Consider the following 14947-nt stretch of genomic DNA (forward strand, 5'->3'; position numbering starts at 1 on the left):
CTTGAAAGTGAATCCATTGGATGGGGTAAGTGAAGTTGAGTGAAGTTGCCCCTCTGGTTCAGGAGCCTGATGGTTGAGGGGTAATAACTGTTCCTGAACCTGGTGGTGTGAGTCCTCAGGCTCCTGTGCCACCTTCCTGATGGCAGCTGGGAGAAGAGAGCATGGGGGTCCCTGATGATGAATGTTGTTTTCCTGTGACATCATTTAATGTAGATGTGCTCAATGGTGGGGAGGGCTTTACCCCTGATGGACTGGGCCATATGCACTACTTTTTGTACGATTTTCCTTTCAAGGGCATTGGCGTTTCCATACCAGGCCATGATGCAGCCAGTCAATTACACATTCTCCATTACACACCTATAGAAGTTTGTCAAAGATTTCGATGTCATGCCAAATCTTTGCAAACTCCTAAAGAAGTAGAGGTACTGCTGTTTTCTCTTCATAATTGCATTTACGTGCTGGGCCCAGGACAGGTCCTTCGAAATAATGAGACCAAGGAATCTGATCCTATGGTAAGGACTGGCTCATGGACCATGTTGAGGCCTAATTTGGAGTGTTCTGTGCAGATCTCCTCATCTACCTACAGCAAAGACATCAATAAGACTGAAAGACTACAGAGAAAATTTACAAGGATGTTGCAGGGACTTGAGGACCTGAGTTATAGGGAAAGGTTGAATAGGTTGGACTTTACTCCCTGCAATGTAGGAGAGCGAGAGGAAACTTTATAGAGATGTACAAAATTATGAGGGGTATAGGTAGGGTAAATGCAAGCCGGCTTTTTACACTGAGTTTGGGTTACACTTGAACCAGAGGGCATGTGTTAAGGGTGAAAGGTGAAATATGTAAGAGGAACCTGAGGAGGAACTTCTTCACTCAGAGGTTGGTGAAAGTGTGGAACAAGCTGCCAGCAGAAGTGGTGGATATGGGTCTGATTTCAGCTTTTAAGAGAAGTTTGGGTAAGTACATGGACAGCCACATACCAGTGATTTTAGTCATCACTCCTCCTCCCAGCAGATGGAAAGAAGCAACTCAAATAAACGATAACTCAGACCTTCCCATTCACAGGGACCATAAAGACCACCCATCCTGTTCCCAATGCCTTCACAGTGTCACCAGAAAACCCTTGTGTGCATGAAGCTCATGGAGGAAGCATGGGCACATTGTAAACAAACACCTTACATCCAGCTTGTGACTACTCTACTAGACTTCCCCTGCCACACAGCTTGCGGTCAAAACTAAACAGGGTGAGGGCTAGCCATAGACAATGCAGACACTTAGTGTACAAGGGACCGACTTCAAGTTTGGCTTTTATTGTGACAAGAAATCTTCATCAGGCATCAAGACACAGAATAACACTCCACAAGATTCAAGGTGACTTCTTGGTGTTAGATATGCTCTGCGGCAGGGCACTGCACAGAATAGGGGACCAGATATTAAGGCTGACATGACATTTTCTACTCCTAAAATCACCAAACCAGAGAATAGTGTCTACTTGGAAGAAAGACCATGCTTGTTCTGTAGAGGAACAATTCAGCTCGTCCCACCTTCCCCTCAAAGTTCCATTGTTTCAGCTACTTATCCAGCACCCTTTGGGAAAGGAACTGAACCCACCTCCACGACAGCACTAGCTGTTCATTTTTAAACAGCTTCTAAATATGCAAGAAATGGAGGATGATGTACAGGCAGAAGAAATATAGAGTCATAAAGTCACTGTACAGAAAGAGGCCCTTCACTCCATATAGTCCATGCTGAATCGTTAACCCACCTTGTCCCATGGACCTGCACATGGACCATAGCCCTTCTCATCCACGTACCTATCGAAATTTCTCTTAAAAATTGAAATGAATCCCTCATCCACCACTTGCAGTAGCAGCTCATTCCACACTCTGACCACCCTCTGAGTGAAAAGGTTCCCCCTCATGTTCCCCTGAAACATTTCACCTTTCATCCTTAACGCATCCCCTCTAGTTGTAGTCTCACCCAAACTCAGTGGAAAAAAGCCTACTTGCAGTTACCCTATCTATGTCCCTCATAATGATAGATACCTGTATCAAATCTCTCCTCAATCTTCTACACGGCAGAGAATAAAGTCCTAACCTGTTCAACCTTTCCTATAACTCGGGTCCTCATGTCCTGGCAACATTTTTGCAAATTTTTTCTGCACTCTTTCAACCTTATTCACTTCTTTCCTGTAGCTAGGTGACCAGCACTGCATACAATACAGTACTCCAAATAAGGTCTCATGATGTCTTATACATTTTCAACATAACGTCCCAACTCCTGTACTCAATACATTGATTTATGAAGGCCAAAGTGCTGTCTTTGTGACCCTATCTACCTGTGACACCGCGTTCAGGGAATTGTGGACCCGTATTCCCAGATCCCTCTGTTCTAGCACACGCCTCAGTGCCCTGCCATCCACTGTGTTAGAGCTTCCCAAGCTGATCCTTCCAAAGTGCAGCACCTCACCTTTGTTGCACCAAGTTCCATCTGCTATTTTTCAGCCCATTTTTCCAGCGGGTCCAGATCCAACTGCAAGCTCCGATTGATAGTCTTCCTCAATGTCCACTACACCCCCCGAATCTTGGTGTCATCTGTAAGTTTGCTAATCTAGTTTACCCTGTTATCATCCAGATTGTTAATATAGATGTCAACCAGGTTAAAGAGGTTTAGTTTAATGTGTCATTACCTTCACTGCAGATGTGATGGGCTGAGTGGCTTTTTTCCTGTGCTGTACTGTTCTATGTTCTACTTACTACAGAAGAAAAAATCTCCATGTGACGTTTGGCTGTTCTGCAATCAATTCATCCTGTGACTTCTGGCTTTCGACCACTCTGCCAGTGGGAACAGTTCCTACTTAACCCCTCATAAACACCTCTGTTCCAGGGAGTACAACCAATCCACATAACAAAGTCTCTTAACACCAGATTGAGAAAAATATGTCATCAAAGCTGGGTGTACACACAATCGTACCAAAGCGTTCTCTCCAACAGGGCAGAAAAGCACAATGTTAAAAAATTAAATTACTATTATAATGTTAAAATTTTAATCATTTTACAGAACATAAAATATGGATCGCAGCACATGTATAAGGTTAAGGTGGAAGTTGATACATCATAACACTTTATAAAAATAAGGAAAACATTCTACAATGTAAAACATTTGAAATATTTCCATGAAGCAATTGCAAAACACATATGTAAAGTTACTATTTTAAAGTCAGAGGATTTGCCACGCAGTAGGTGTTTAGTTCACCTTCAGAACTAACCCATACCTCATGCAACAAATTTCAAGGTCATTTATAGCAGGGGTGGTTCTTGTAAAATCATTGACTTGCCTTGGTGGAAGGGAAGAGCTCTGAGAAAGCACAGACCGTGGAGGGGATTGAATCGCTGACCGACAACTGTGGGACTGAAATCAAGGACTGCAGTATATACAGAAAGGTGCCAGAAAAGGGCCAGCAACATCATGAAGAATCCTACCCACCCCTCCTCATGGACTGTCTGTCCACTCCCATCAGGCAGGAGGCGACAAGGACCACCTAACTCAAAAACAGTCACTTTCCTGAAGCAGTAAGGCTGATCAACACCCCTATCCACTAACCCACCCCACCACCACTACTTCATCATTTTCTGTCAGTCGCTTTATGTACAGACACTCCTGGACATACAAGTACAAAGTACAAAGTATACTTTATTATCAAAGTACAGATATGTCGCAATATACAACCCTGAGATTCATTTTCCTGTGGGCATACTCAGCAAAACTCTACAATAGTAACTGTAACAGGATCAATGAAAGATCAACCAGAGTGTAGAAGACAACAAACTGTTCAAATGCAAATATAAGTAAATAGCAATAAAAAATGAGAACATGAGATTATGAGATAAGAGTCCTTAAAGTGAGACCATTGGTTGTAAAGTGAGAACATTTCAATGATGGGGCAAGTGAGTGTAATTATCTCCTTCTATTCAGGAGCCTGATGGTTGAGGGGTAGTAACTCATGAACTTGGTTCTTCAATGATGTATAAGCTATCTTATGTGTTAATATTTACTATTTTTATCTTATTGTGTGTGTTTTTTTTTAGCTGCATGGGACCCAGAGCAACAATTACTTCATTCTCCTTTACACTTGTGTGCTGGAAATGACATTAAACAATCTTGATCTTAACCAAACGCATGAAAATTTCAAAGTTTCTCTTTGTTTCACAGTATGACAATGGCAACCGTTTCAATTGATTCTTCACTTGCTTTTAATTAGTGCTTGGTTTTAAGCATTTCTATAATTGGAAGAGTTAGTTTAATCAACCAGAGCATTTGTGGAAGGGAGAGCCCAGTGGGTTGAAACAAGAAAGAAAAACTATGAGGTCATTGTTGAACACGATGGCAGGATTGTGTTTTAAAATCCAGCAGCTTGTAAAAGAAAAAAAAGCATAATGAGTAACAGAATTTGGAACTCTGAGTTCAAACATGAGATAATACCACAAGCCTAATTTCAACACGGTGAACATGCCGGGAGAAGGGACACCAAGTCAGTATTGAAGAAGAACAAGGCAGTTACTGAGAGTTTGGTAACTAGACCTTCCAGTGTGCTCATTTGGAGTGAGGTAATGCAGTCCTGAAACACTTATCTTGTATTTCCAGTGCAGCACTGATATAATTTAAACCAAATGATTTCAAACCACAAAACTCATAAACCACAAGTGACTCTATGTTAGCTGGATGACCCCAATTCCTGAGTTGTGACATCATTTAGGGGAAGGGTGGGGGTTGGAACTTACAGAACTCCATGCAATGTAAGACAGTCGTCCCTCGCCCTATCTCTTCCATGTATGTACTTTATCGTTCGTGGAGGTTATACCTGTTATGCTAATACACATACAGTGGCCTCTTTATTAGGTACCTCCTCTTCCTAATAAAATGGCTACTGGGTGTATGTTTGTGGTCTTCTGCTGCTGTAACCCATCCATTTCAAGGTCCAATGTGTTATGCATTCAGAGAAGCTTCTCCGCATGCCACTGTTGTAACAAGTGGTTATTTGAGTTACTGTCACCTTCCTGTCAGCTTGAACCAACTTGACAGTTCTCCTCTGACCTCTTTCATTAATGAGGCATTTTCACCCACAGAACTGATGCTCACTGGATGTTTTTTTTTGTTTGTCACACCATTCTCTGTAAGCTCTAGTTAGTGTTCTGCGCTAAATTCCCAGGAGATGAGCAGATTCTGAGAGACTCAAACCACCCCACTTGGCACCAACAACCATTCCATGGTCAGTCACTTAGATCACATTTCTTCCCCGTTCTGATGTTTGGTCTGAACACCAGCTGAACCCCTTGACCATGCCTGCATGCTTTTATGCATTGAGATGCAGCCACACGATTGACTGATTAGACATTTGTATTAACAAGCAGGTGTATAGGTGTACCTAATAAAGTGGCCACTAAGGTTGCCAAGGAGAGTACAATTAGCCTGTGATGAACAAAAATTGCTTATACAATGTTGAAAATGAGCATGTAACTTTTAATTCTTGCTGTATCATTGACCTTTCTGAACAGATTATATTTCAGTCTGTTGGCTACATACACAGCCTGACCATGGAGGTAAAGTAATTTTACTGAAAGTTTGTCACAGCTGTTTCAGTGCAGCTGGTCCACATTCTCTGAATTACTGTCAACGGGGACCAGGAACTTCAGTCCAGCACAGTTCATTTTCGCTTTTGCAGAAGTTGCACCTTCAGTTTAAGTTTGAAACAGTTTAACACCTTTTTAGGGTTTTTCTCATTCAGAAGTTGCCGATGGTCTCAGAAATTATTTCAGAAGATTTTATTAGTGCCGTATCACTGAATATCTATCCCATCAGGTGGTAAAGACTTCATGAAACACAGAGCAGTTTGGTTCCTGTTTCAAACTCTAACACAGTCACTAAATACCTTCAGCACAACCTTGTCACCAGGAGCAAACTCTGACTTAGCAATCGCTTTACTAACTTGCAGCAGTTTGAAAAGGAAGTCCCATAAACACAGTGAACCTCTTTTACGAGTTCATAGCATAAAGTCACTAGGTTCCTCTGCATAACATGTCACCATATCAGTTTCTGCACAACTTACCTGAGTTATCTATTGTGCTCTCTCACAGCTGTGGGCACAGCCCAGTAATATAAGCAGCAGCCTTCTGACTCCTTGGCAAAGACACTGCTTTAAGAATAAAGAAAAGATAAAGATTAACTTTATTTGTCACATGTACATCGAAGCATACAGTGAAATGCATCGTCTTGCTTTGACAGCCACAGTCCGAGGATTTTGCTGGGAGCAGCCCGAAAGTAATGCCACACTTCCAGTGATAAATCGGCATGTCTGCAACTCACTAACCCTAACTCGTATCTCTTTGGAATGGAATTGGAAACTGCAGCACCCCGAGCTCACGGGGAAAGAGTACAAAGACAACGTCGGGAATCGAACCCTTACTGGTGACTAGAATATAGAACATAGAAAATCTACAGCACATTACAGGCCCTTCGGCCCACAATGTTGTACCGACCATGTAACCTACTCTAGAAGCTGCCCAGAATTTCCCTACCGCATAGCCCTCCATTTTTCTAAGCTCCATGTACCTATCTAAGAGTCTCTTAAAAGACCCCATTATATTGGCCTTCACCACCATCGCTGGCAGTGTATTCCACACACCCACCACTGTGGGCACACAGTGTGGATTGTCAGCACTGTAAAGCCATCAAGCTAACCGCTACATTACTGTATCACCCATATGCTGCAGTTGCAGTAACGGACGCTACAACAGTGAGACGGTAATGGGGGGGGGGGGAGGGAGAGCGTTCTCAGGGAGTCAGGCTTCAGGAAGCTTGTTCTGTGTGCATGGGGTCCACAGATTCGGGTCTACAGCCAGGCCCCCTGGCAGAAGATTACCAGGGAGGTCCTTGTAAGTAATAATACCTCATGAACTCCCATTCTTCGGGGAAACTGTCAGTGCAGGCTAATCCCTGATTCTTCTTTGCATGCCCCTGTGGGCTGGAGGAGAGAAGATGAAGTCTTTTGTCTTTCCTTCTCCAGATTGTGCAAAGTATTTTCTGGGGAGAGAAAAGCTAACTGGCTAGTAAGCTCCAATAATGCAACATAATGGAAGAAGAAAACTACAAAGAACAGGAAACACAGTCCAAACATGGAATGGGGAATGTCTGTATTCTTGATGTATGCCTTATAATGCTGTATGACAGGCCCAATGCTGTAACTAGTAGAGATCATTGCACAGTTAGGAGGCATACTTTTCCTACCAATGTTGTTCATACCAACATGTACCATAACTTCTGCCTGTTCACCCTCTCCCTTTAGAAAGCCATGGACTCGATCTGAGACATCCCTGACCTTGGCACCCAGGAGGCAACATACAATCTTGGCGTCCCTTTCAAATGCCCCTTCCCTTCTGAGCCACTGAGTGTCAGGGGTCCTGAAGTACCCCTATTAACTGTGCTTTTGAAAAGAGAGAGAGAGAGTTATTTAACCGCTTGTTTGTAAAAGAGAGAAAGAGAGACGAAGATTAACGGTTGGACTGTCACTTTAAGGCACTGGAAGTAACTTTGGATTTCTACTGAGTTTGGGGTTGGAGACAGCACCAAGCAGCTCGAAAGTTGCTATGGTGACCGAAGGCAGGTTGTTGATATTACTTCAAGGACAGTTTGCCTGCTTGTGCATTTCTTCACAGAGAGGAAGGAGTTATTTGAATGACAGGTGGTACCCAGTACAGTGGGTTAAATAGGAGGTCAGATGATACAGACCCCAGAAACATGACCTGGACACTGAATGAGTATTGTTGTTCCCGCAGGAAAAGTGGGTTTTGGAAGATCGATCAGGCGGATCGATCCAATCGCTCTTGCAGTGGAAGGACGAAAAGGGGTTGACTAGTGAGGAGTTGTCCATGTGTCCACCCTCGCCTGGGGGATAGCTCCACCACAGAAAACTGGTCCCCTTTGATAAAGTCCCAGTCGGTGACTTTTAAATGATTTCGAAAGACAACGAGAAGATCGACGGCGTCAGCTCACCTGAAGACTCAAATCTCTCCCTCTCTCTCTCCGTCACTACTCAACTTAATACCACGAACTGAACTGAACTGAACTTTACTCATCATCGTAAGACTGTATCTTTTTACCCCTAGACTTAAAGAAGCTTGGTTTTTCATACATATATTTCCACACTTACTGATATACTTACTTATATATATAATCATTGCTAACCTGTTTGATTTATCTGCATTTATATTACTGTATTGCATAGTTACTAATAAATATTATTAGTTTATAGCAATTCTGGACTCCAAAGTGTTTTCCATCTCTGCTGGTTCTTTATTCCTGTCACGGGGTTCATGACACTGAGCCAGACTCAGTGCCAGGGACCTGGCCAGCATGGTTTCCTCTGGTAGTCTGTCCCTCCCAACAGTACACAAAGTAGTATACTTATTATTGAGGGGAACGGTCACAGGGGCACTTTGCACTGGCAGCCCCACAAGGCTGTGTACTCAGCCCCCTGCTGTACTCACTGTACAACCATGATTGTGGAGCCAAGTTTCCATCAACTCAATATACAAGTTTGCTGATGACATGACAATTGTAGGCTGTATCTCGGGTAATGATGAGTTTGAGTACAGAGAGGAAATTAAGAACCTGGTGGCATGGTGCGAAGACAATAACCTATCCCTCAATGTCAGCAAGACGAAGGAATTGGTTGTTGGCTTCAGAAGGAGTAGCGGACCGCACGACCCAATTTACATCGGTGGTGCGCAAGTGGAACAGGTCAAAAGCTTTAAGTTCCTCGGGGTCAATTGTCACAAATAACCTGACTTGGTCCAACCAAGCAGAGTTCACTGCCAAGAAGGCCCACCAGTGCCTTTACTTCCTGAGAAAACTAAAGAAATTTGGCCTGTCCCCTAAAACCCTCACTAATTTTTATAGATGCACCGTAGAAAGCATTCTTCTAGGGTGCATCACAACCTGGTATGAAAGTTGTCCTGTCCAAGACCGGAAGAAGCGGCAGAAGATCATGAACACGGCGCAGCACATCACACAAACCAATCTTCCGTCCTTGCACTCACTTTACACCGCACGCTGTCGGAGCAGTGCTGCCAGGATAATCAAGGACACGACCCACCCAGCCAACACACTTTTCGTCCCTCTTCCCTCCGGGAGAAGGCTCAGGAGCTTGAAGACTCGTACGGCCAGATTTAGGAACAGCTTCGTTCCAACTGTGATAAGACTGCTGAACGGATCCTGAACCGGATCTGGGCCGAACTCTCCAAATATCCGGACCTGCCTCTCAGTTTTTTTGCACTACCTTACTTTCCATTTTTTCTATTTTCTATTTATGATTTATAATTTAAATTTTTAATATTTACTAGCGATTTGTAATCCAGGGAGCGAGAAGCACAGATTCAAATATCGCTGTGGTAATTGTACATTCTAGTATCAATTGTTTGGCAACAATAAAGTATAAGGTAACACACATAAAAGTTGCTGGTGAACGCAGCAGGCCAGGCAGCATCTCTAGGAAGAGGTGTAGTCGACGTTTCAGGCTGAGACCCTTTGTCAGGACTAAAGTATAAGGTATTCTCTTACCCTCTCCAGACAGTCACCCAGGTTCATGCCCCCTGCAACTTAGGGGTGACTGCTCCCTGTAGCTCCTATCTTTCACCTCCTCATTTTCCCATAGGAGCTGAAGGTCATCCAAGAGCAGACCCGTTTCCTTAACACTGTCTCTAAAGAGCTGTAGCTCAGTGCACTTCATGCAGATGCAGATGTAATTATAGGGAGACTGGAGACTGGAAACCCAACAGGGGTCATTATCCTCGTGGGCAGGTTTGCTAAAGCTGTTGGGGAGGGTGTAAGCTAATCTGGTATGGGGGTGGGAGCCTGAGCGATAGGGCTGAGGATGGGGCAGCTGTTCTACAAGTAGATGCAATGTGCAGTGAGTCTGTCAGGAAGGGCAGGCAGGTGCAATGTTGCAGTTAGTGGGATGAGTTAAAGTGTCATGTAGGGTCAAAAGCAAAAAGGCTGATGAATACAGGATTGAAGGTCTTTATATGCGAATGCATGTAGTATACAGAAGAAGGTAGGTGATCTTGTAGTGTAGTTAGAGATTGGCAGGTATGACACTGTGGGCATCTCTGAGTTGTGGTTGAAAGATCATTGTCAGGATTTGAACAATGCATTTTGTATCGATAGGACAGGCACATAGGCAGAGGAGTTGATACGGCTCTGTTGGTAAGAAATGAAATCAAATGCTTAGAGAGAGGTGACATAGCATTGGAAGGTGTAGAATCCTTGTGGATAGAGTTAAGAATCTTCAAGGATAAAAAGACTCGATGGGAGTTATGTTCAGGCCTCCAAACAGTAGCCTACAAATTGCAACAGGAGACAGAAAAGGCAAGTAAAAAGAGCAATGTTCTGATAATCATGGGGGATTTCAATATGCAAGTAAATGGGAAAATGAGGTTAGACCATAAGACCATAAGACGTAAGAGCAGAATTAGACCATCTGGTCCATCGAGTCTGCTCCACCAATCAATCATGGCTGATCCTTCTTTCTCCCCCTTCCTCAACCCCAGTTCCCGGCCTTCTCCCCGTAATCTTTGGTGCCATGTCCAATCAAGAACCTATCAATCTCTGCCTTAAATATATCCAACAACGTGGCCTCCACAGCTGCATGTGGCAACAAATTCCACAAATTCACCACCATTTGGTTAAAGAAATTTCTTTGTTTTGAAAGGGCGCCCCTCTATCCTGGGGCTGTGTTCTCTTGCCTAAACTCTCCTACCATGGGAAACATCCTCTCCACATCTACTCCGTCTAGGCCTTTCAACATTCAAAAGTTTTCAATGAGACCCCCCTCTCACCCTTCTGAATTCCAGTGAATACAGCCCCAGAACCATCAAACGTTCCTCGTATGATAACCTTTTCATTCCTGGAATCATCCTTGTGAACCTCCTCTGGACTCTCTCCAATGCTGGCTCATCTTTTCTAAGATGAGGGGCAATACTCAAGGTCAGGCCTCACCAGTACCTTACAAAGCCTCAGCATCACATCCTTGCTTATGTATTCTAGACCTCTTGAAATGAATGCTAACATTGCATTTGCCTTCTTCACCCCCGACTTGATCTGCAAGTTAACCTTTAGGGTGTTCTGCACAAGGACTCCCAAGTCCCTTTGCATCTTAGATTTTTGGATTTTCTACCCGTTTAGAAAATAGTCTTCACATTTATTTCTACCACCAAAGTTCTATTACCTTAAGCTCCCTAACCAGCTCTGGTTCATTACATAACACCCAATCCAGTATAGTTGATCCCCTAGTAGGCTCAATGACAAACTGCTCTAAAAAGGCATCTCTTAGGCATTCAACAAACTCACTCTCTTGAGATGCATTACAAATCTGATTTTCCCAATTCAGCTGCATATTACAATCTCCCATAACTACCATAACATTACCTTTTTGTCTCGCCTTTTCTATTTCCTTTTGTAACCTGTGGTCCACCTCCCAGCCACTGTTGGGAGGCCTGTATATAACTGCCATTAATGTCCTCTTACCCTTGCAGTTTCTTAACGCAGCCCACAAGGATTCAACATCTTCCTACTTTCTACTGATTTGATGCCATTCTTTACCAATAGAGCCACACCACCCTCCTCTGCCTACCTTTCTATCCCTCCAATACAACATGTAACCTTGTACATTCAGCTCCCAATTACAACCATCCTACCATCCTTCAGCCACGATTCAGTGATGGCCACAACATCATACCTGGCGGTCTGTAATGGTGCAACAAGATCATCCACCTTATTTAGTGCTGGATCCCAAGTGAGAGAATTTGTAGTCGGACTACAAGATGGCTTTCAGAGAAGCTTGTGTTTGAGCCCAGTAGGAGAACAGTAATTCTAGATTAGGAGCTTAAGGTAAAGGAACCCTTCGGAGACAGTGATAGTAATATGAGAGAATTCACTCTGCATTTTAAGAAGGAGAAGCTAAAAATGAATGTATTAGGATTGTAGTGGAGTAAAGGGAATTACAGAGACTTGAGAGTGGTGCCAGCCAAAGTTGATTGGAAGGAGACACCAGCAAGCCTGGATGCAAAATAGCAATAGTTGAATTTTCTTGGAAAATTAGAAGGTGCAGGAAAGATGCATCCCAAATATGAAAAAAGTATTCTAAAGAGAGGATGAGGCATCCATGGCCAACAAGGGAAGTCAAAGACAATATAAAAGCAAAAGAGAGGGCATATAATATTGCAAAATTAGTGGGAAGGTAGAGGACGGGGAAACTAAAATCAATAGACGGTAACTAAACTGACCATTAAGAGAGAAAAGATAAAATATGAAGTAAAGCTGGCCAATAAAATAAAGAAGGATACAAAAAGGTTTTTTTCCCAGATGTACAAAGAGTAAAACAGAGACGAGGGTGGATATTGGACCACTAGAAAAAGGTGCTGGAGAGATAGTAACATGGGACAAAGAAATCCCAGACAAACTTAGCAGTATCTTACATCAGTCTTCACTGTGGAAGGCACTAGCACAATGCCAGAAGTGCAAGAGTATCAGGAGGCAGAAGTGAGTGTTGTTGCTATTACAAAGGAGAAGATGCTTGGGAAGCTGTAAAGTCTGAAGGTAGATAAGTAACCTGGACCAGATGGACTGCACACCCAGGGTTCTGAAAGAGGTAGCTGGAGAGATTATGGAGGCAATAGTACTGATTTTTGAAGAATTATTAGATTCTGGAATGGCTCCAGAGAACTGGAAAATTGCAAATGTCACTCCACTCTTTAAGAAGGAAGGGAGGCAGAAGAAAGGAAACTATAAGCCAGTTAGTCTGACTTCAGTGATTGGAAAGATGTTGGAGTCTATTATTAAGGATGAGGCTTTGGGGTACTTGGAGGTACCTGATAAAATAAGCCAAAGTCAGTATTATTCCCTTTTGGGGAAATCTTGCCAGGCAAATCTGTTGGAATTCTTTGAGGAAATATCAGGCAGGACAGATAAAGGAGAGTCAGTGGATGTTGCTTATTTGGATTCTTTGAAGGCCTTTGAGAGCCCATGGAATTACAGAAAAGGTACTAGCATGGACAGAAGATTGGCTGACTGAAAAGAGGTGAAGTGTGGGAATAAAGGGGTTGCCTTCTGCTTGGCTGCCAGTGACTAAGAGTTGGTGTTGGGACCGCTTCTTTTCATGGTATATGTCAATGATTTGGAAGAAAGAATTGATAGCTTTTGTGCCAAGTTTGCAGATGATATGAAGATAGGTAGAGGGTCAGGTAGTGTTGAGAAAGCAGCGTGTTTGCAGAAGGGCTTAGACAGATTGGGAGAATGGTCAAAGCAGTGGCAGATGGAATACAGGGTACAAAAGTGCATGTTCATGCACTTTAGTGAAGGAATAACGGCATGGACAATTTTCCAAATGGGGAGAAATTTCAAAAATCAGAGGTGCAAAGGGATTTGGAAATCATCATACGGGGATCCCTGAAGGTTAACTTACAGGTTGTGTTGATAGTGAGGAAGGCAAATGCAATGTTAGCATTCATTTCAAGAGGACTAGAATATAAAAGCAAGATGTAATGCTGAAGCTTTATAAGGCACTGGTTAGACCACACTTGGAGCACTGTGAGCAGTTTTGGTCCCCTTGTCTAAGAAAAGATGGAGAAGGTCCAAAGGAGATTCACAATAATTACCCCAGGAATGAAAAGGTTATCTTATGAAAAGTGTTCTATGTTTCTGGACCCATACTCACCGGAGTTTCGAAAAATGAGTTGGGGGTTCTCATTGAAACCTATCGAATATCGAAAGGCTTAGATAGAGTGGATGTCGAGAGGACGTTACCTAGAGTGGGGGAGTCTAGGACCAGAGGGCAACGCCTCAGAATTGAGGGATGTCCACTTAGAACAGAAATGATTTTTTTTTTAGCCAAAGGGTGGTGAATCTGTGGAGGCCAAGTCATCGGGTATTTTGAAGGTGAGATTGATAGGTTCTTGATTAATCAGGGTATCAAAGGTTACGGGGAGAAAGTAGGAGAATGGGGTTGAAAAGGATAATAGACCAGCTGTGATGGAATGGCAGAGCAAACTCAATGTGCCGAATGGCCTAATTCTGCTCCTATAGCTTATGGTCTTATGGCATCACTGCGGACAATCTTTCAAGCTGTAAGAGGATTTTAGGGTAAGTATGCACTCAGGCTGATAATGAGGTGGCAATTACAACTGTACAATCAAGTCAAGTGAGTAAATAGGGTGACATGACTGAGCTGGGGCCAAAGCAAAGATAAATTGCAAAAATATGATGCAACTTTAAAACATGAGAGGTCAACAATCTCCTGTTGCTAAAGCTGACACTCAGTACACTATCTGATAGAGTGTTCTGTGTAGATTGAATTACAGCATTTCAAGAAGTTGTTGCCACTAGTAGATTGGCATACTGCTCAGCCAGTACATCTACAACACATCCTGGCTTAGAAGTATAGATGCCTTCAATTGCGTTTCCTATTAGCGGAAGCCAAAATTCTTGTGTGTTTCAATAAAGTTATAAGTTGTACCTCAGGGATTGTTTATGGGTGGTCTGTTCTCTCAGTGGTACTGTGTGTATCATTTGCAAGTAAAGTGCTAAAAGGGATTTTAAAAATAGCTTTAGTGTGAGAGTTTTAAAATGCTTGGGAAGAGAGACCCGGACGTGTCCTTTAAACACTGAACATTTGCACTGCTAATTACTGCATCAGGTGAGAATATTCACTTTGACCATATTCCTGTGGTCAGGTTAGACTAGATTTCTCAAACAAAAATACAGGTAAGTTAAAATCGAGAAAATCATGCCCTCGGAGCCTTGGGGAAAGGCTGAACAGTGGTCACATTCCTTTTTTAAGACTCTTGTTATGATTGAAAACATATGTTTGAAGCCAAAGAGTCATAGTGGAATAGAA

At 43.0% G+C, this 14947-nt stretch overlaps 1 protein-coding gene across 4 annotated transcripts in view; it reads right to left on the reverse strand.

The window, feature by feature from the left end:
* LOC134350811 (filamin-A-interacting protein 1-like) overlaps nt 1–14947 on the reverse strand; it is a 354727-nt gene that overhangs the window by 281629 nt on the left and 58151 nt on the right. Inside the window, exon 2 of one of the 4 annotated variants that reach the window (XM_063056515.1) lies at nt 6107–6193. The exons of the other annotated variants lie outside the window; for them this stretch is intronic. The gene's annotated coding sequence lies outside the window, so the exon portion shown is untranslated. The remainder of the gene's footprint in view (nt 1–6106; nt 6194–14947) is intronic. 4 annotated transcript variants of the gene reach the window in all.

Source organism: Mobula hypostoma, chromosome 8, assembly GCF_963921235.1.
Source record: "Mobula hypostoma chromosome 8, sMobHyp1.1, whole genome shotgun sequence".
Taxonomy (NCBI): Eukaryota; Metazoa; Chordata; class Chondrichthyes; order Myliobatiformes; family Myliobatidae; genus Mobula; species Mobula hypostoma.